This window comes from Macaca thibetana, chromosome 12 (assembly GCF_024542745.1).
Source record: "Macaca thibetana thibetana isolate TM-01 chromosome 12, ASM2454274v1, whole genome shotgun sequence".
Lineage (NCBI taxonomy): Eukaryota > Metazoa > Chordata > Mammalia > Primates > Cercopithecidae > Macaca > Macaca thibetana.
Window position 1 is genome coordinate 99,142,482 of NC_065589.1, and position 23,621 is coordinate 99,166,102.

General features: G+C 38.9%; 1 protein-coding gene across 1 annotated transcript in view; it reads left to right on the forward strand.

Moving 5' to 3' along the window:
- LOC126932656 (uncharacterized) overlaps positions 1-23,621 on the forward strand; it is a 262,990-nt gene that overhangs the window by 79,508 nt on the left and 159,861 nt on the right. The window lies entirely within an intron of this gene.

A 23,621-nucleotide genomic window follows, 5' to 3' on the forward strand; every position in this document is an offset into this window, starting at 1 on the left:
TAATTCAGTGTACTTAAATAACCATATTGCTAGTGTGCCTAAGTGCCATATTTTATTTTATCCTTCCCTTACTTCCCCTTCTTTCCTTTCTCCTTTCATTCCTCACTCTTTCCTTCCTTTCTTCTCTCCTTGTTCAGTTTTTGCTTCTTTCATCCGATGTCTTTGTCCTCCCTTCTTTTCCTTTATTTTTCCTTTTCTTCTCTATATTTTCCTTCCCTTTGTTGAAGTTTTAAAATCTGCCTTTAAGCAATAGTTTTTCATCATGCCCATGGAAGTCCTAAATTTGACAAAGTTTTCATTCATTCACTAAAATGAGGAAAAACAAAGTTCCAAGATGCTGCCTATCAACAAGCAGTCACATTATTCTATAGAAATGGTATTTATTGATTTCATTTTCTATCAAACATGTTTCCTGTTTCACAATGATAAAAATAAAACTCCTACAAGGCTACACAGCCATAAAATTTGGGTTTAAGCATCTAGTCTAATGTATAAATCTGCCTTCACATAGCAATTGCCTGTCGAGTCACAACGGAGAGGCAGACCTTCCCAAGTTTCCTATGTAGCACTGTTTACAAGGCAGTCCTGTACTTCTGGTTTACAGCCCTGCATAGATGCTGTTACAGTTATACTTAGATCTTTTTTTGGTATAATGGAATTTAATGAGAAGGAAAGTGTGCTTTCAGTTTGCATTTCAGAAGGATTTATGGTTAAACTTAGGATATGTAAAACCACATTTTCCCAAAAATAAGCAAAGGACTCATTCACAGAAAGAACAAAATGTCCCACCTGAATTGACAATGAAGGAATTCTTGTAAATTTTTTGAAGTATATCAAACATTAAAAAGTACATTTCTGAAGCCAACAAGTTTCCTACCTTTTGCTGAAGTCCACCTTAAGGTTGGTTACAACTCTGGTGTGTTGCTCATTTGCAAATCCCACTGCTGTGACTAAGAAAGGGTGGGGCTGCATCCCGAGACATCTGTAGACCAGAGGGGCTGGCAGGGACCTCAGAGCTTTCCATTGAAGTGAGTACTTGCAGCCTGGCTGCAGGAACACTTGACCTGAGGTAACTACTTCCACATATCAACACCTTGTCAGTGGAGATCTGAAAGACGCACAGGCTGTAGAGAAAAGGAAGTACCTGCTTTAGGAAGAGCTAAGAGCTCCCTGCCCCTTCTACCACCAAATCTTTAGTACTGAAGAGAGAAAAGAGAAGTTTATAATCATAAAGCAAATTAGGTGTTTCAATTATGGCAGTGGTTGGCTTTGGTTATTGGTAACTATTATTATAATGAATTTCTTAAAATTTATTGTAATTAACTATATAATGAATTTCTGAAAATTCAGAACATGTATGATTATCTAATTTTAGAATAATTTATGTCCTTGCAGTCAGCGGTTCTAAGTGCACTGTTGTGGCACATACATTTATTATGATTCTTTGTCGGAGGTTCACAAGTAATTTGTGATGAAGAATAGTTTTCGGCTGGGCACGGTGGCTCACGCCTGTAATCCCAGCACTTTGGGAGGCTGAGGCGGGTGGATCACAAGGTCAGGAGATTAAGACCATCCTGGCTAACACAGTGACACCCCGTCTCTACTAAAAAATACAAAAAATTAGCCGGGTGTGGTGGCGGGTGCTTGTAGTCCCAGCTATTTGGGAGGCTGAGGCAGGAGAATGAAGTGACCCGTGAAGCAGAGCTTGCAGTGAGCCGAGATCACACCACGGCACTCCAGCCTGGGCAATGGAGCGAGACTCTGTCTCAAAAAAAAAAAAAAAAAAAAAAAAAAAGGAATAGTTTTCAACTGATTTACTCAAAAATAAATGGGAGCAGAGGAGTCAAGGTTATTCCTACAATGATTTCATTCTCACTCACTGATATTCCCTTTTGCATTCTTGAGTGAATAAAAAAAGACTGGAGGTATCGCTGATGTCCTGAGGATTGCACACATCCTGAAATGTCCACGGAACTATGTCCCACGTGTGAACATCATTTGCCATGTGTTTTGTCATAGGAACAAGAGCCAAATGCTGAAATCCATTGCTTTAGGATTTGAGTTGGTAATATGTTTTATTTGTCCATACTTAGTCTCATTATAATCAATATACAATACAGAAAAAATTATGATCATGTTAATTATCTAATAATAGTGATAGAGGAGGCATCAAAAGATTGTCGAGTCGCTCTTTCTGTGGGTTGGGTCGTACTAAACATGCCCAGAATAGTCAGCAATGATGCACTCTCTGATCATTTCCATTTAGATTCAGAAAATAAAACGCTAGAAAGTGCTATGATGATTAGGTTGAATTTATAACAGAACCTAAAGTATGAAAACTGTGCATGGGGTCTTAAGAAACAGCTGCTGTATGAAAGCTGTGTTATAAACGGAGCTATTTTTTTTTTTTTTTTTTGAGACAGAGTTTCACTCTGTCACCCATGCTGGAGTGCAATGGGTGATCTTGACTCAACGCAACCTCCACCACCCAGGTTCAAGCAATTCTCCTGCCTCAGCCTCCTGAGTAGCTGGGATTACAGGTGTCCACCACCACGCCCAGCTAATTTTTTGTACTTTTAGTAGAGACGGGGTTCCACCATGTTGGCCAGGCTGATCTTGAACCACTGACCGCAGGTGATCCGCCTACTTTGGCCTCCCAAAGTGCTGAGATTACAGGTGTGAGCCACAGTGCCCGGCCAGGAAGCTGCTGCTTATTAAAATAAGCTCAAAATTGTTTTGGGAATAAGCAGGCCTTAGTTTGCTTGCATTTGCTGAGGTTTAAAGTATTTCAATTTTAGGGGATGTATCTAATGCTTATAGAAATTATGAGCTGATATTATTTTATGTGTTTTTGAGTTTGTTTTATGTCCATCTTCTTTTCTAGAAAGTAAACTTCATGAAGACAAGGATGTCATGTTTATGTTCATATTGATAGCACCTGTAGTAATATAGCAGCACCTGTTATTCAACAGAAGGTCAACAAACATTTGTTGAATGAAGAAAAAAAAAACACCCTCTGCTTTTCCCCAGAAAAAGTCAGCAACACATTTCCGCCATCTCATCCACTGCCTTGTAGCTTTTTCCAGGTCTTAACTTTTACAGAGCCATTCACAAGAGATCCACAGATACAAGGCATTGCTTTTCATTTCTTTAGAGAAAAAAGAAAAAAAAGAAAAGAAAAATCTGATACAACTTCACTAGCCAACGTGAAGTTTCTGGTTTCTTGAATTATTTGGCAAAGGGAAAGCACAGGTTGAACTGTTTAGAAAAGATAATGGATTCTTTCTTGAATTTGGAGGACCGGAGCCTTTACACATGGTTTCAAAGTTGATTGAGCACTTTAAGTCCAATGAAGACAGATTCTGCAAACGCAAAGAAACCCTAGCTGATGGGAGCCCCAAGTGTGAACACATCACACCACAACCATGTGGAAACAATAGCCTGTATGGGCAACAAAGGTTTCTGTTTAATGAGAGAAGTGCCATTGTTCTTGAAAGTCTAATTTTGTAAACATCTTACAGTGCTGACTCATCAGTCCTGAAAATCCAGTAATAAATCACCACTGTGATTTAGCACCGATGCTAGAATTCACATCACGAAGCGTGCTACAGCATCAGCTGAAACTCAAACAGGTCGCTGAAAGGTGCATTTCATCAGCAAGCAATTTAATTCATATCAAAGGAATTCTACCCCAAATGAGTGGCAACTGGTTACTTTTGAAAGCTGTTAACTGTTGGGGGAAATGAGTTGTGTTAGTCCTCCATAAAAAGGTAATAATCTATAATCCTGGATGCTTTAAAAGTCGTTTCCTCGAACTCCACAGCAAACAATATAAAATAACAACCCAATATCTTTGCATCTTAATCATGTTTGGTAACGAAGCCCTTTAGATAATTGGCACTGCTTCTGTAGTAGGCCAAACTTTCTTTCAAGTTACAAATGCTCACAAAAGGTTTACATTATAAGGGACTGCTTTGGAGATGGGCAGATTTAGTTTGGAAGTACAAAGTGAACATGCAAATTGCCTTATCTTGTGGGATTCACAAACAACCATCATTCAGATTGATTTAATACATGGCTTTTTATCTTTAAAAGTGTTAATTAGAAAATAGGGACAGTTCTCTGAACACTTAAGAGTAATAAATAGATCAAAACAGCATCCATGCTTCTGTGATGGAACTTCTGAAGGCTTTGTAAAGGGATTAATACAATTGTCAAAAAGACCACAGTATACATATTTAACAGTGCCACCAAGCTACAATTACATTTTTTAGGACTTTATTGCTAAGTTTCTTAATACTTGCTATACTCAGAAAACTGAGATTTTGTACAACTTTTGTTCCATACTTTGAAGTTATCAATTTTCCCACATTGGACCTCTAAACACATTTTTCCAGAGAACGTTCTAAAATGGCAAGCTAATATAGGAAGTTATTCAGGGAAGAATGGATTATAGAAGTTCACTAAGTGGATTACTAAGAGAAAAATAATTGTGATTCATGCATCTTCTTTTGAATGAAAAATATCAACTGTTTTCTGACAATTTGCCTCCACTTTGAAATTTATCTATAATATGAGAAAGTGCTTGAAGGGTTAAATCCTGGCTCTGCCACTGACCACCTCAGTGACTGATGGCATGACGGTTTGACTGTGTTCCCACCCAGATCTCAACTTCAATTGTGTTTCCCAGAATTTCCAGGTGTTGTGGGAGCGACCCAGGGGAAGGTAATTGAATCATGGGGGTGGGGGGCTGGTCTTTTCCGTGCTGTTCTCGTGACAGTAAATAAGTTTCAGGAGATCTGATGATGTATCAGGGGTTTCCACTTCTGCTGCTTCTTCATTTTTCTCTTGCCATCACCGTGTAAGCAGTGCCATTTGCCTCCCACCAAGCTTCTGAGGCCTCCCCAGCCATGTGGAACTGTAAGTCCAATTAAACCCCTTTTTCTTCCCAGTCTCAGGTATGTCTTTATCAGCAGCATGAAAACAAACTAATACAGTGACCTTAGGTAAGTGACATTACATCTCTGAGCTTCAGTTTATCTGTAAGATGTGCAAAACCATAGTTTCATAGGGTCTTATAGTGGAGATTAATAAGATTGTGTTGAACAGTGCCTGGCACTTGAGTAAGCAGTCTGTAAGTTATGATAATTGAGGCAATTGCTCGTGAATCTTGATGGTGATTTTCACTAGGCCTAGTTCTATGGTTAGCCTAACATCCTCACTATAAATACTTGTGAAATGCCTCTATAACTTTACAAGGAAGACAAAAACACCCAGTGCAGGGTTCAGAACCTTAGCTTCCGAGTCTCTAGTGACCTTAACTTCCCCTGCTCTTCAGCCAGTAGTACGATTCAGAGGGCCAAGCCATCCTTTGAGCCATTTCCTTTCCAGGGTCTCTAGTTGTGTTTGTTTTATTACTACTTCTTCTTTATTCAATGTCTCCATTTAACTAATAAGATATATAGGTGGCAAAATAGTAAACAAATATCAAAATATAATGACTTTGTCTCTCCCCACCCCCAAATCCTTCTTTGCCAGAAAACGTAGCATTTTGTCCCTCATTCTAGAAATTTTCTTTGCTTCTTGCTTTTAGTTTTTCTCTCTTCTAAAAAAATCTTTTCCTATATGACTCCTTTCAATTCTTTAAGCTTTGTGTTTCATTTCTTTGACCACATGGTCCAAAGCTCCTGCTTCACCCAATTCCTTTTGACCTAGAACCACATTCCCCAGGCCTTTGGCCCTGGGGCTGTCACCCTCTCTGTTCTTAAATGTCACTTCAGTTTTTCTTCTCTGCCTATCTGGTCAGTCCTTCAGTCACCCACCTGTCTGCCCAGCAAATGCAAGCAAACTAAGGCCTGCTTATTCCCAAAACAATTTTGAGCTTATTTTAATAAGCAGCAGCTTCCTGGCCGGGCACTGTGGCTCACACCTGTAATCTCAGCACTTTGGGAGGCCAACTATCCTAGTTGAAACTCATTCTTGAAAATACAGTCTCTTTGTCAAATTCAGTCTCTGCATTCAAAAAGTCTTCATAGCTGCAGCTGCTAGGAGCCCTTGCAGGTTTAAACTCAGATTCCTAACCTTAGGCAAAAATTTTTGGGTCTCTAGCCCCATGCTCTGAGACTATACGACCAAGTTATCCATGTTGTTCTTTTTGCCTTGACTTTCTTCCAAATTCTAATATTGTCCAATTTCTGCCTCCCAGTTTTACTTGTACTGGAATCTATGTTTTGGAATCTGCCTAGAATCCCATATCATCAGTTTCCTGGGGCATCGCCACTGTCAGTAGAAAGCAGAACCCCACCCCTGCATTCCAGCCTGGTGACTGAGATTCTCCTAACCCCTGGTTGATGAATAACTGGCATGTGCCTCCACTAGCTCTACCTTTTTGAGTCTCTCATTATCTCTTGCTCTTGGATTCTCCAGCAGGACACTTAATTCTGAAGAGAGCCAGCTACATCTCTGAACCACACCAATGTTCTGTTGCTGCAGTAAACTTCCTCCCAGCAAATACGTTTGTCCTCCTAGTGCTAGGGAGAGGTCAAATTCCAGATCCCAGTTTCTTCTAGAGGACTCATGCTAATGTGTTTAACTGGTCCATGCTTGGGCCTATCACGAGCTTTATCAATTGCAGACTCTATAAGCATTAAATGCTGCTGCTACTCCTACACTCTGCCCCCACCCATCTTCTCTCCTTCATTGCCTTGAATGACAACCCAATGTAAGTTCTCTTCCTGCCTTCCTGGTGGATGTCTTATTGCTTTGACTGGTTATTCTTAATATTCTCTCTTCTCTTTTTACTTTCTCTCATTTCAAATTCTTGTTTATTCCTGTAACTTATCTAGATACTTCATATGTCCGGTACCACTAATGTCAATATGACTGCCAAGGGTTACACACACATTTATGACTTTCTATACTCTGGAGGTTTTTTAAATAGATGTCCAAGAGATACATGCATATTAATTCACCTGATCAAACCACCATTTTCCAGCGCCATAAAAAACCAGTTTCTCTTGCTATTTTCTCCCTACTATTATAAAAAACTACCATTTTTCTAGTTAAAATTTTGTGGTCATGATTGATTTACTTTGCTGCTTTCTATATCTAATCAGTTACCACATCCAGTCAATTCCTTTCCATTGTCAATTTTATCTTGGCTTTCCTTTTTTAAACTCTAGCCTCCACTATTCTGATTAAAGACTTCATACTCTCTTAGTTGAAAACCACATTTGCTTGCATGGCTTCTCCTGGCTCCAAGTTCTTCCTGTAGCTGCTTTGACTCCATCTTCCATGTCACCATTGGACCAACCTTTCTAGGGTGTGGTTCTAATTCATGAGATGATATCTGCAAGAATTACTTTATAATACCTGGTTGCTATATGGATATTAGTTGTTCATCTTATTCTGTCACTGCCCTGGTCAAGTATCTTTAAGTTCTCCCCAGTGTCTACTGAATAAAGACAAAATGTCACTGTCTAGCTTCTAAGATCCTCTGTAATATTTTCTAAGTTTGCCTTTCTAGATTTATTTTCTACTAATCCCAATGGATTACATTCTGTCCAGCTTGAAAGCCTTGCCATGTGTCTGACACATTCAATTTCTTTGGTGACTTGAACTCGGGTTCATGCCATTCTACCCTTCCCCCACCCTAGACTATCTCTGCCCCAGTGAGAGGGAAATAAGCTGAACAAATATCTAGCATTCTTTGGTAGAGGATGGTTATCAGTAATTAAATTTTTAGGTTCAGCATTGGTCCATCTATTAGTTTTGCACTGCTTTTTTGGGTCACATTTGAACATTAAGTTAAAATCCTTCATCCACATGAATATCTTCAGAAGATGAAAAGTAATACTATTGATCATGTAGCAAAGATAAAGGAGTTGGAGGGTTTCATTGATGACATACTAAATTTAAGCCAAGAGCATAAAGTAGCAATTAAAAAGCTAGAAAGATCTTAGGCTGCATAGATTGAAATTATCTTGTGAGAAATTACAATGCCTTGGCTCTTAGTATGGCTTGGACTATGCCAGGATATTATGTCTGGGTACCCATTTGAAGAGAAGCATGGCAGAATGAAGTCTGCACAGAAAAGGATGGCCAGGATGGTGAAATACAGAAATTATTTTATGAGTTAAATGAGAGAAGGAACCAGGATGATTTAACCTGTACAGGAGATGATTAGAGAAATAAATGCCATCTTTATATGTATGTAAGGCTATTATAAAGAAAAGGCATATGTTTGTTCAGTCAACAAATAGAAGTAGGACAATTAGAACTATTTGTGAATCAATATTATAAAAACTTTCTCGCAAGACCTCTCCCTCCTTCAGACGACAGTAAATAGAGTCTGAGTGACCAAGATTGCTTTAGAAGGATTTCCTATAGCAGGAGGTTAGACACAAACAACTCTTTAAAATTTAAGATTCTGAAACGGGGAGAGGAAAAAAATCCTCTAAGTCATTGGAATAACTTTACGTTAAAAAGCTATGGACTAAGTTAGAGGTCCTGGCAATGAAAAGACAGCCCCAATCCTTCAAAAAATTGTGAATTGTGAGAAATGTCAATGAAATTTGTATTTGGGTGACTTGGCAAAAATCATTTGCATGGAAAGTTCACGGTGGAAAGAGGACATGACCACAGAAACTTTGGACTGGGATGAGCTGTCTTGGAGTAAACCGCAATTCACCTGGAAAAGTGGTGAAAATATTACAGGCATGGAAATTCTGTAGCTATGGGAGAAAAGTCATGGTCATCATCAATTCCCAGGAGACCATTTCTAAGCATCTAAAGCAGACACAGCCCCATGCCCACCACTTGGCCTCAAAGTTCACCTGATGGACTTGATACCTATAGTCTCTTCCCTTATCTCTCAGCTACTTCTCTCCGCATCTGCATTCTATTTTCCTTGCACAGTGTTCTGGCTAAACTTGTGGGTGCCAAGCCATCTCTAGGAGCTGTCTGTCTCTGGCTTTCCATTTGTCTTCAGGTTGTCAATTGCAATTGTGAACACAGTTGAGTTTTATTTCTCACAGCTGCGCTACCAGTGGCATAAACTGGCGTTCAATGATTTGCTAGTCCCCCCCACCCTGCTTATTTTTCAGTCTCACATCCTAGCTGCTACATTCTTTCACCACCTGTTTTGGCTACAGATCATACTCAGTTTTTTTATTCCAGACTGACATGTATGGCCTTGATGCAACTTTACTAGTATCAATGGAAAGAAAAAGATTACCTATAATCTTCTCATAAATCATAGAAAAAGTATAAAAAGCATGAGCAAGTGTAATTTATCACCCTGAGAAGTGGGCATGTAATTACTTGCAAGGCTGCTTTTAGTTTATAGCATAGTTTTCTATTTCTATCCTTAAACATTTTGCCTGCATCAAAGTTCTGGAGAATTTAGCACATTTGCAAATGCCTGGTGCTGATGCTACTTCTGCAAAATCATGTGCACATCATTTCAATGGCATTGCAACTATCTCCAGCATAGCTAGAGGGGTCTACTAGAACTCCTACTCCAGATCTCCTTGACTAGTATCTTGGCATTGAAGTTTAGTTGTTCAATAAATTACAGTTCAAGGTGAAGTATACTAACAGATAGTGTTTACTTAAATTAAAAACCCAAATAACTTACAGAATTAGATGTGTAATTTTTGGTGTTGCTATTGCTGGAGTACTTGTACTACTTTCATCAGATTATATCTATTCATGTGTTTAGGGCAAACAAACACAAAGTAAATTTGATTATTTTTCAATTTTTTTGATTTATTTCTGAATTTCAAAATTCATCTTTATCTCTCCACACCTAAGGCCATTTATCATTTCCTTAGCCAGAAAAATTTTCTTTAAGTTTAGGCACTTTGAGGATTGAACACTGGAAACTATAGAGCATGCTCTTCTCATCAAGGCATTTCGACTTCATGAAAACATCCACTCAAAGTAGGGCAGGCTCTTACTTGGGAGGCTTTCTCAGCTGAGCCGTTCTGGGCATGACCCAACATGGCCCCTGATTCTGACTCTATTTATGGTCCATGAGGAATCGCAACCACCTCTCTCAGAAAGGAGCTCCCTGGTTTCGGGTGGGCCCGTTGTCTTCATTGCTGGTTGACTCAGTGGACGTCCTTATGCACAAATCAGCCTAGTGCTAGTTATCATGCAGGGAACTGCGGACAGAATATTTTCAGCAAAAATTGGGCACGGCAAATAAATTAAACACCATCATTTGCATAGTGGTTGGATTTTAGTTATCTGCATTAATGGGTGTTAGTATTTTGCTTCTACTAAAAACTGGTCCTTTTAGAGCTAGCATTAATCTTCTGTCAAAGAGTTATAAACAAGGAAACGGTTTTTATGGAAGTGAATTTCAAGAGATCTTAAAAGCTGTTGAGTGTCCCTAGCCCATCTTTTTCATACCTGTTCAACTTATTAATATCTTTCTTCCATCTTATCTTGAGGATGGAGCAAATGATCCATTAGCTAAATTTAGCATACTAGCCCAAACAGATCTGCATTTTCTTTCTAACCCTGCCCTGTGACTCACTCTATTAACTGAGGGAACTAATTAAGCACTTTGTTGCAAAAGTGTCCCCCTCCCGTTCAGCTCCTGCAGGGTTCTTGGCTGCAGTTGGAATAAAAGTGAATGAAGATGGTGATAATGTCAACCAAGTTGCTACACATACAAAATTTGTAAATAAACTTTGTCAAGCACCTACCTCATCTAAGGTCATGGTCTAGACCCTGTGGTAACATGCAGTCCTACACTATGATGCCTGCTGTCACCAGTGATGGAGAGAACAAATGGAAATTCTAGAGTAAAGAAATTATCCTCCGAATGGTTCATTGGCATCACATTCCCTCTAAACAGATATACTGCAGTGAAGATCTGGGTCACTTTTCTGTAGGTTTGAAGTTTACTGAAGGTCTTAGATCAGCCCTATTCTCCTCAAATGACACTGCACTCTGTTCAGTGTTGCTTTGGATCAGACCTTGTGAAAGGGGGTGGGCTCTGGACCTCTGGCAAGCTACTGGCATGCTCCTTCTGTGTTATGTGCAACATTGCATATAATATGTCCCTGTTAGGCAAATGTGCTGCAGTTGAAAACAAGGTTGGGACATCAGTGTTCCTCAGGGTTGGGGATAACCTTTCATGTACTTCCTCAAGACACAGTATTACCGGACACATTTGATTTACACAGAAACTAAATTTTAAACTCTCTAAGATACAGACACTTATGTATTGCTTGCATTTTATTTTCTGAATTCCTTCATTCTAAATCCTGAACAATATTGCCTTTGTTATATAATCATACAGCTGTAGTCTTTTCTTGAAAATATGCTAAGTTCATTTCTATCATAGAAAAAAATGTAGACATTTGGATTCCCTCTTTGCCTTGTATTATAGGATATGAAAGACTAGTAAAATGCTAATAATATTTTACTAGGAGAATATGGCACCTTTTATGACTTAACTACATTTAGGTGACATCATGGCTTCACATGACAACATGAGTTAAGATGAAATACACTCACTAAAAACCAAATGCCGTCATGTCATGGGTAACCTGTGATCTCTTGCTTTGGAATGTGAAGCCTTGCAGAGCATGCCAGGGTCCATGTGCTATCTGTTATTAATCATAAGAATAAATTCTACCCCATTCCTTAGGTTGTTCTTTCATATCACCAGTTAACAACTCAACACAATCTTTAGTAATAGAAAAAGAGAAATCTTGTACATTCCACTGATTTGAATAATTGCTTGGAAACTTGATAATGTGTTAGCATTCATTTGCTGAAAAGTGGGCCAATGATGGTAAAATGATTTCATTTTAAAATGGGTATGTGCGGCAGAGCGTGGTGGCTCACACCTGTAATCCCAGCACTTTGGGAGGCCAACTCAGACGGATCATGAGGTTAGGAGTTCGAGACCAGCCGGGCCAATATGGTGAAACCCCATCTCCACTAAAAATACAAAAATTAGCTGGGCATGATGGCATGTGCTTGTAGTCCCAACTACTCAGGAGGCTGAGGCAGAAGAATTGCTTGAACCTGGGAGGCGGAGGTTGTAGTGAGCTGAGATCACACCACAGAACTACAGCCTGGGTGACAGAGTGAGACTCCATCTCAAAAAAAAAAGTTATGTGCCTATTTGTCTGTATCTGCAGCTGGTTAACTCCTTGGTTAGAACACTTGGTTTAATGAAACCCATATTAAGTGCTTGTCCTCATGGGGCCCTGTCAACATCTCTTTTATGGGTCATGAGTTTCATATCTGACCCCAACCTGCTGCCACACACATGTTCACTACTGGCCAATAAGGCGATGTGACTAGAGATCAAGCATTGCTTAAAGCAAAAGCATCACCACATTGAGGAAAACAATTCATAGTACATAATCCATGGAGGGCGGTTCTGTAACATCACCTCAAGGACTGTATCTGTGGTTGTGCAAAATGAACATGTCTGGATGTAAAGACATGCACACCAGAGACAGTTACTAATCATGTCACTGATGGAGATTCATCTGGGGAAAGACCATTATGAAAAAGCAGTTTGTATCAAAGATGAGTTTAAAGACAGCTGTAGATTTATTATTTTAAAAACCCTGGATGAGGGTATTGGATTTGATAAACTTTAAAGTCCTTCCAGCTCTAAGTCCTTCCAGCTCCCTACAGTCTCCAAGTGCATTGATTAACATACATAATGTAAAACAATGTAGTTTTGTAAAGCAAAATTGGCAGGAAGAGAATATTCTCTCAAGAAAAAATACTTTTCTGTGAGTCTTCCCTTCAAGCTACCAAAAAAAGGTGATCAAGTAGAGCTTAAAAATAATTTCTGGGCTTAAACTTAAAATTCTTTTATCTGGAACAGATTATTTCATTCCACAATTAGAAATGAGATCCAAAATGCAAATATTACTCAGAGAGATAGCACATTGCCTCATATTCACACTATGGTGTTAACAACTGCTATAAGAGCCATTTTACAGAGTAAGTTTGAGAGGGGGAAGCATACCTTATTCAAATATATGAAGATGATTTTACAAATTGTATCCTATTTTATTCCAGTCCCAATTCTGCCAACCCTTCTGGGTATGTTACAGTTTTAAAGACAGTGCTTCAAAATCTGAAGAGGGAAAAAAGTGGAAACAGCTTAAATGAGAATATCACTCCTAGGCTTTCACCAAATACATTTTCATAGTTTTCCAGTTTGTTATATCTTCTTGAGAAGGAGCGAAAATTCTTGGAATTAAATGTACAATAAAATACCACGTATATACTAGTTCTTTAAGGCTTTGTATCTCTATTTTTTTTTCTAAGCTTTCTTAGTTTAGATCAAGTCTGTCTTGCATCCGAATTTGGCGAGCCACGCTATTTACTGTCCTATTGACCAGAAGGAAATCTGTCTAATACTTGAAGCTCTATTCCATTTGAAGATCTGTTCAGTCATGTAAAAGTGCTGTTTTGATAGTAATAAAGCAAAGTTACATGGGAGAAACATAGCTTTGTAAATGAACTGAATTTTGAAGCTGCAGGATTGCTGATCCTCATTGTCCCTGTACATGGAAAAAGGGACTTGGGGCTCCAAATGTGGTGAGGGATTGCAGGTTGGATATATGAATTATGTATTCTTGATGTAAGAGTTTAAAAAGGGTTACAAACAGACGCCATTGAATGTTTGTCCTGGAGAAGCTTTTCTATGAGTTTGGCTGCTCTGTCCTTGTGGGATCATGCAGACGCAGACCTCACCAATGAGACAGCTATGGACACATGAACCTTCTGAAATCATTTGAGGGAATCACAGGGAAAGAATGAGTCTAGGTGTTTTACAAAGAAAATTTTCTATGCCTCAGCTGTAAAATGATTCGTTACCTGACCTATACTGTCCAAGAGATGTCAGGGTACTTGAACAGAAATGGAGCAAAAGGCCACCTGCCTGGCTCACTCACCTCCACTGCTCTTTTATGGGAACAACTTGAGCCCTTTTCATCCATGAAGCTGAGACTGGAAAAAGCTGGCAGGCTCCATCACAGTGCCCTCCGCTCTTGCCTCAGTTTGGTGCCAGTGTTTCTAGTTCCCCATCCCAGGTTTGAGACTAGATGCCTGCCAAATCCCTTCTCTGGTGAGAACAGCCATGACTTTGGGCCCATGTAAAGGCCTTTTAGGTTTTAGGAACTCCTCAGTGAGATCATTTTGCTTAACTTTTGATTGTTAGGTGACCAGACCTTTGAAAAACTGATATTCTTTTCCCCTTATAAACTGGAAACTCCATTCATTTGGGTATGGTGTATTGGAAGACCAGGCTTTCATTCTTTTGAACTTTCCATATAATCAAAAGAACCTAATGAATTCAAGTTGCCTGTAACATTTTGTGTGTTTGAGTTGAAACCAAATTCCTAAACAACTATGTGAGCAATAATGAAATTCAGGCAGAAAGGTTCTATTTTCCTGTTGTTAGAAAAGAGATTTTATGGTGAACTCCTGGGTTCTACTCCCTGTGATTCAAGATGACATAACATTTAGCACTTACCAAATGCATGTTAGCACACAAATTTATGCCAAAGACCCTGAAGAAATGTAATACTGAATTGAGTTTGATCAGGAATACAACTTATGGAATTATATAAACTTGCATTCTAGCATGTTAAAAATGACACAGACATCTATAGATTGCAGTTTAATTGTGGAGATGAGAGCTCCCTCATGCTTCCATATGAGAATTTAGGTACAGTAAGCAGAACGTAATGTTTTCAGTTGGAATTTGGCCAGAAGCTGAGGATTAAAAACCTTAGTGTTATGAAAAGTTCCATGGGATGTTTAATGACTAGAAATAGCCAGAAGCTTATTTTTATGGCATCCCAAAATAGTACCTCTATCAGGATTAGTCCAGCCGGGTCATGCTGGGGCACAGTTTGGGCAATAGTTAAAAAAAAAAATTTATTGAATCATAAATGTAATTTCTAGTAGCTCTGAATTGGAGATTTGTGTTTGAACACTACTTACCAACTTTTAGCAGCTTCTTTGGATGTAGCATCCCACTGGTACTCAATAAATGCAATAAGTAAAATGTTAGGTAGGCTTGAATGATTACAATGACAGTATAAGGAAGCAAGGACCATAGCTGCCTTTACAAGTAGGTGACTGAGATGGCTTCCTATGTGACGTGATTTCAAAGGCAAGGGAAGGACACAAAATATCACCTTGGTTTGCTTTGCTGGTGCCTGAAATTTCGGAAATGCATTTTTTTTTTTTTTTTTTTTTTTTTTTTAAGATTAGCACTTAGCCTCCTATTTCAAAGCAAATCTACTTGAAAAAGTTAATACATAAAATTTAGTTGTCACTTAAGTCACAATATAACACGAGCTTTTCATATCCTATTCAAAAGTTTTGGTAGAAGTGAAAGTAAAAGATGTTTGAGAATGAAACTACTGGGTGAGTGAACCACCCACCAGGGGAGGAAAAGTTTGCAGCAAGGAAAGTATGAGGGCAGCAAAGACAAATTTCTCCAGCCTCACTTTTGTGGGCTGAACTGTGTCTTCTTGAAATTTGCATGTTTGAGCCCTATCCCCTAGTACCTCAGAATGTGACTATATTTGAAGATGGGGTCTTTGAAGAGGTAAGTAAGTAAAATCAAGTCATGAGGGTAGCTTCTACTTCATTTTTGTCCTTATAAGAAGTGGTGACTAAGACACAACACAGATTGAGGGATGACCACATGAGGACACAGGGAGAAGATGACCATCTGAGAGGCCTCAGGAGAAACCAACCCTGCTTACACTTTGACCTTGGATTTCCCAGTCTGCAGAACTGTGAGGAAATGAAATTCTGTTTAAGGCACCCAACCTGTGGTATTTCATTATGGTAGCCGTAGCAAACTAAAACACTCACTCTTTTTCAAAGGGAAGGTGTCAGGACTGCTAGTTAGATTGCTCAGCTTCTTTGAGGCAGAGGCTTTTATCTGAAGTAGTTCTTAGATCTTTCTAGCCCCAGGGAAAACCCCTATGGATCGGGTCCTTTACCTCAGGCTGATTTTGTCAGGCATGGTTTAAATTCAAAATATTATTTGGACATTCACTGGAAGAAAGGTGATGAGCAAAAATTAAGCTGGAAACACTAATTGTGGTGCTTCCTTTTAGTGAGATAGAGTCTGATCAAGTCAGTTTGAGAAAAGCCATGGGTGATTAGCCAATCCTCCATATCAAAAATGAGGATTGCCTATATTTTCACTTCTTAGAAACTATGGGCAATTTGCTATGATGTCCCTCTGTTAGGCACTTCTGATGTAGTAAATGAATTTTGGTAAGAGAATTTCAAAATGGGCTTTTGGAACTTGAATACTTTAGCATCAATAAGCAACAAAGGGCTTCTTGCATTAATATTTTAAAATGTAAATATAAAGTAACTGCGGTAACAGCAAGTTGGGGTATTCATGTTTAAAACCAGTATTGGTAATAACAAAACTGCAGACTTTGAACTCAACTGTTAAGGTGCTGCTGGTAGAACCCGGGAGTCTGGAGGGCAAGGATAATTTATAGTTGCCAAATCACTGAGAGAAAATTCCAACTATGTGGAAATGTAAATATTCAGTATTAGAAAGGATAATTAAGGATAGGCTAAATATTTACCCAGTTCTCCTCGTTTCAAATCACAAATAAGACTATTCTGGTTGGTTCAAGTTTTCTAAATAGAAGAAGGGATAGAAAAAAATGAGAGTGGGGGGAATGTCTTTCCTTTCCTAACCAAAATATCTCTCTTAACTCAGGCATGAAATATAGCCCCCATTCATTTTTTTAACCTTAAAATTTATTACACAATTATTTTACCATACTAAACTGCTAATGAAATTTGTATGTGTTGCATCAAAAATATCAAAGATAGGCTAAATATGAATATGAAAAATATAATTTTAGCAGCAAATTAAATAGAACATAAATCACTTAGAGAAAATCTGCAGAAGGTTAGAAGTGTGCAGATATTTAAATGTTCAAGGACTTCTAATTGTTACTTTAAAAGAATCTCGTAGCAGGCTTACAAAGAAATAGCCATATTGGGGAAGAATTGTCATAGAGAAAGCTTTGTGTAAAGCTTTTTCTTTCAGGAGTTTTGTTTTTCCTGTGGTCATTTTCTCATGCGGATGTTTTCAAAGGGGATGCTATTCATGAGAAGGAAGTTTTAAATGAGATAATTCTGTCAGTCATGGTCCAGGCAGGAAAATAGAAGCCCCTCTAGGTTTTTCAAACAGAGGCAATTCAGTACAGGGAGTTGGTTACACAGATGACAGAAGTGTTAATGAAGTGATGGTGAGGCAACCCGGCAATTAGAAACAATAGGAAGCTGTAGGCCAGTTGCGGTGGCTCACTCCTGTAATCCCAGCACTTTGAGAGGCCGGGGTGGGTGGATCAGCTGAGGTCGGCAGATCGAGACCAGCCTGACCAACATGGAGAAATCCCGTCTTTACTAAAAATACAAAATTAGCTGAGCGTGGTGGTGCGTGCCTGTAATCCCAGCTACTTGGGGGAGCTGAGGCAGGAGAATCTGTTAAACCTGGAAGGCAGAGGTTGCAGTGAGCTGAGATCGTGCCATTATACTCCGGCCAGGACAAGAGTGAAACTCTGTCTCAAAAAAAAGAGTTGTAACCACCCCCACAGGGGGAAATGAGGTCAGAAATACCACCCTTGGGGAGCTAGAACCATGGTGGAACTTTCCTGCAGGAGCTGTGACCACTGAGGGAGGAGTTCCTTTAATGAGAGCCAGAATTATAGTGAAGATAGTCATTGCCAGAGGCGCAGATCAAAAAGCAGAGAAAGAGCAGGAAAAAATAGCCAGAATCATCTCTATTTTTCTTCTTTCAGAATTCTGCCAGTACCTCCTCTTGATTAAACCAAAATTCAGTTGGCAAGGGACCCTGGGAAATGTGGTTCCCAGAGATAGAGCAGAGCCGGTAAAGGGAGTATCATGGATCAAGAGCAAATAACTTGCACACAGAAAAGGAAACTGCTTTTATTAGTCTGTGTTTCTCTTTATTTAGTTTGATCTTATTCCCTCAAGGTCATGGTACACTGAAAGTCACTTTGGGACCTTACAAAAAGTGTGAATTTTTAAACAATGCTTTTCTCTGGGTATTTATGATACAATTAAAGTCCCCCCGGGCCACAGCACTGAAAATCCATTATACAAAAACGTGGTAACTGAGAGGGGAGAAGCAGAGACCAAGGAAATCAAAATGGTACCTGTGGCTCACATTTGAAGTTTCAGACCCATACTCTGAACTTTCTTCAGAATATCAGCTCCCAACTTGTTACATGACATTTCAACTTTAGCAATTTCATACTAATGAACTCCTTTATTTCTGCCTGTCTCATTAGGACACTCCATGCTTTCCAGAAACACAAGTGAAGTTTGATAGAGATAAAACCATTCCGCTGGTGCTGCTATGATCAAGAAGCTACAATCAATCTTGTTTTCTTCAAGCATGTCATAAAAAGACCCTTTTCCTTCTGATTAGCATTCTTGAACACAGTACAAGCTGATGACTTGCTTGAAGTCATTCACTGTAGGGATACAGCACCTACTGCACGTGATAAAACGACATAAGGCATATGAACTGCTCATTACAATCTAATTAGTTTGGGCTTTTCATTTCATTTTATGTCCTGAATTGAACCTGATTCAATATGATTCTGCACTGGAGTTCATCATATCTTCTCCCTGGCATGCACGTTCATGGTGACTGCTTGCTAGATTCCATGGTTATAGAAATGGTTTTTCTTTTATTCAGGGACTGGTTAGATAGAAGGTCATTAATAAAACATCGGAAGCCTTTGCTATTATTTTTTTCCTCTGAGATTTTGATTTGACTTAGCACACAGCACAGTTTTTAAAGTATTTCAAGAAGGTTTGGCTATTACAACAAACTGACTTACCTGACTTGTAAGCTCACACCCTTATAATGAGATAAAATAGTCTTAGCCTTTGCGGTGCATTCCAGAGACAAATGAGGAAAACCTGGGTTACTTTTGCTAGCAGACTTGATTGTACTTAAGACTTCTTGAGAGCAAGATGTCTTCCATCTTGGGATCGTTTCCAATAACATCTTTCTGTGTCTTCAATGAGTAGGTAGACGAGGTAGACGATGTACACATTGATTTATTGAATCTCAAAGTTTTTAGAGGTTGTAGGAAAAAGATCTGGCATTCTTCTTTTTTTTTTTTTTTTTTTTCCCTTGAGACGGAGTCTCGCTCTGTCGCCCATGCTGGAGTGCAGTGGTGCGATCTCAGCTTACTGCAAGCTCCTCCCAGGTTCACACCATTCTCTTGCCTCGGCCTCCTGAGTAGCTGGGACTAGGGGCGCCCACCACCACACCCGGCTAATTTTTTTGTATTTTTAGTAGAGCCGTTAGCCAGGATGGTCTCAATCTCCTGACTTTGTGATCTGCCTGCCTCGGCCTCCCAAAGTGCTGGGATTACAGGCGTGAGTCACCACACCTGGCCGACTGCCATTCTTTTAAAAGACGTACACACTGTGTTCTCTGTGTCTTCCTTTTTGGCACGATGGGGATGCAGACGTCTGCTTCTTTTACATCTTCATAGGAAGGTTATGGATCCAGACCAGATAGTCATTTTTTAAAAATTGAGAAACCATTGAAAATGGATCTTGTTGATATAAAATACTCATAAGCACATTTTGGTTGTGACTCACTGGAGCTTTACAAATTTGTTGTATCATCTGGAAAGCAAAGAATGCTTTGTATTAACCTTACAAAATACCGTAAGGCTGTGCCAAAACATTGCCCCTTAGTTCCATGCTGTGGGGCTGCCCTGTAGGTGAGGCCATCTCATAGTCGCCGGAATACTCGCAGTGTATTCTCATAGTGAGGGTTTCTAGAACTCGATTAACAAAACTTTGGATAATAATAGATTTTTTTCCACATTACTATGTTCCCCTGCCAATAATAATAGAAACAATCACACATATTCAGTGCCTTTGTTGAGGGGATATATTTAGATGATAGATCTAAAATGTCTAGAATTGTGTCTTTTAAAAAAATATGTTGACCATGTTGGTTTCCTTTTCCCCTCTCTGCTCTGAAGCATCTAATTTAATCAGATTCCTACCCTAAATAACATCATGAAACTCCATGTGGCTCAGTTGATCTAACTGCTAGATCAACCATGCTCTGCCCCAAAATATTTCTTCCATGATAGAGGGTTTTGTTCAATTCAGTTTTGATTTCCTAACTGATGATTACCATGTATGTTACCAATAACTGAGCTTTACTGTGAATTGAATATTTTAAATGTATGGCATAAACTTTTTTCCCCTTCCTAAACTGGTAGAAATGGTAACGTTTTATAATATTCACTGACCTACTTGCTAGAGGAACTTAGTATCTGTTTTACGAAAGTTTTATATCCTAACTGGTTGTTCTTTATTTCCGCAATAATTTGTTGAAAGCTTGTGGTTAGATGGTACGTAACCTTTAATTCAGCTATTGTTAGCACTTTTGTATGTCAGAGAGAGGTTCTGAAATTTTCAGTAGGCCATGGACTCTTAATAGAGAATCTTAATTGTTCCCTTAGTGCTCAAGAGCCATCGTGACATCTGAGTTATATACATCTCTTATGTATAACCTTCAGCTCTACGTTGAAGTGAGGCATTTGTCCCCCACTTCATACAAGAAGAGGAAGTAGGTTTTTTTTTTTACTTTTTTTTTTTACTTACATTGTCGAGGATTCTTAAGGGATTGGTCTTGGTTAATTAGCAATTAGTAAAATGAGTATCAAGCTCCTGATAAAAGATTGCTCGGAAAATTGGGAAACAGAAGGTTACCCAAGCCACTAACCCAATCTTTGGGGAAGAGGAGGAGGTAGAAAGGGTGGGAATGGAGGAGCCAGGGGTGCCCATAGCAGTATCTGCTGCGTAGCTGCCCGTGTCCTCTAGCACATTATTCCAGTCATTCTCTCTTGCCCTGAAGCACAGTTCTGAGGCCCATGAGACTGGAATTAACTCAGAAATTATGACTTGATTAAAGATTACTGAGATGTTCATATTGGAAATAGAAAATGATATTATGAAAATTGACATCCTCTTTGTTTAGAAAGACAGTACGATTAACTGGCCTTCACTTGCATTTCAGCTGATGGCAGGTTTGGGCTAACCATCTACTCCCTGGCATAAGGGCATGAACTTGCCAGACAGTTGCAGATAAGAGCACTGTTCATGGAATGAGAGAGAGCTGAGCCACCTGGCTAACATGGATCAGAGCTGCTGATGCTGGCACCTCTAGTGGGATGGGCATGACCAACTCCATATACTAATCAATGTGAATCTTCATCCATGTGTTAAGGGATAAGCATGTAATATTTTTTCTAACATAGATCCATAGAGTTGGAAAAAACAAAAGAAAGTGAAATTAAATCCTTAGAGGGAATTGGCCAGTCCCAGTGAATGAACTGGTTTGAAGACAGAGTTTTTATCTCTATGTAATGCTTTTGTTGACTTTATTGAAGTAGAGGGTCTCCTCCCCAATTCTGTTGCACACACTTTTGTCTCTGAAGTGGAACTTGGGGACACTGAGAAATTTGCCTTGAATTAGGAAGTTCCTTATGGTTGCACAGCTGATAAATGGAGTATGCATATTCCCCAGTTGTTTCTCTGAGACATTTATTTGGTCCTGCTTTGATTAAATTTATTAGACATAACTATATAATTGGAATGGTATGTCAGATTATATGGGGGTTAAATGGTGATGATTTTTATATCACATTCTTCATTATCATCTTAATTATAATCAATTGGCAGGTAGGTGGAGGAGAAAGAATATGGATATTTGAGGGTGATAGGTGTGGCTTTGCATTCTGACCCTACCACTTACTAATTTTGTTACTTTAATTGCTTAACCTCCATAAGCCTCAACTTTCCCAGTCTATATAATGGGAATAATCCAATTTATATCTAAGACTTGCTGTATAGGCTTAATAAAAGAATGTATACAAAATACATGGCAAATAATATATGCTTAATATTACTTTTTTCTCTTTTCATGCTTTTTTTTTTTTTTAAACACAACTGTCCTAGTCTGTTGATACTGCTGTAACAAAATACCTGAGACTAGGTAATTTATAAACAATAGAAATTTATTTTTCACAGTTTTGGAAGCTGCGAATTCCAAGACCACAGTGCCAGCAGATTCAGTGTCTGGTGAGGGCATCTTGTAGCATTGGGCAAAAAAGGCAGAAGGGTGTAAAAAGGGGATGAATGCTGTGTTCTCCACAGGGTGGAAACACTGGAAGGGTCAGGCAGCTCTCTGAAGCCTCTTTTGTAAGAGCACTAATCCCCTTCGTGGAAATGGAGTGACTTAATCACTTCCCCAAAGGCCCCAACTCTTAATGCTATCACATTGGATATCACACTAGTTTTCCACATGTGAATTTTGGAGGAACACATGCATTCAAACCAGAGCAACAACCATGCTTATTTTCCATGAACAAATTCTCCTTTTTATCTTTACAAATAGGGAATATTTTCATAGGGAGGTAAATATCTAAGAAATCATTTTTGGGATCTTCCACATAACTGTGCCTTTCTTTCCTTAAAGTCTACAGTTTTCAGATCTAAGAGGATCCCAAGTTCTGAGAGCACTGTTGAAATTGTATTTCTGCCTTAGTGGCTACAGCTACTGTATGATGAGTTTTAAGTAACGGGGACACCAAATTAAAATGAACTTAGAAATCTATTTTATAGACTATTTATTTACTTGTATTCACAAAAATAAAAATTGAGAAGAAAATGAAATATTATTGGTTGAGTTAAAGGAGGAGCCATTGTGTTTGTATGTCGAGTATCTTAATCTGTGATAATTAGTCATTGTTCATCAAAACTTTACAAAGATAACTAAAATTTCCATAAATCCCCTTGTCCTTGTAGCAACAAGGCATCTATGTGGTATCTACTCCATCTAGTTAAAAACACTTCCAACATTATTCAACAAATATGGGGCATGTTCATGATTCCCTAGGGACTGTTTTAAACCCACTCAAGAGATTTTTTTCTAGGACACTGTCAACAACTCAGCTATTATATAAGCAGTGTTAGATCGAGTCAAACTGCCAAGCGTAAAGCTTGGAATGCCCAATTAGGCATTCTGCAGCTGGAGAAGGTGGGTGATTTCCCCTCAAGAGTTGTGTGTAGGTTCTGCAGCTGGAGTGCTTAAGTGGTCGATTGAACCACCAGCTGTGAGAGTTCCATGCAGCTGGAGCAGGTCCTTAGGTAGTATTTGTGAATTGAGAATAGTCATATAGCCAGCAACATGCTACCTTGATTAATTTTCATCTGATTTTTCTTATTAAATACTTCCTATTTCATTTAGTTTTTGGAGGTGGTGATTATTTTTTATTTTTATTTATTTGTTGAGACAGAGTCTAGATCTGTGGCCAGGCTGGAGTGGAGTAGTGCGATCTCAGCTCACCGCAAACTCCGCCTCCCAGGTTGAAGCGATTCTTCTGCCTCAGCCTCCTGAGTAGCTGGGATTACAGGCAAGTACTGCCATGCCCAGCTAATTATTATTATTGTTGTTATTATTATTATTATTATTATTATTATTTTGAGACAGAGTCTCTCTGTTG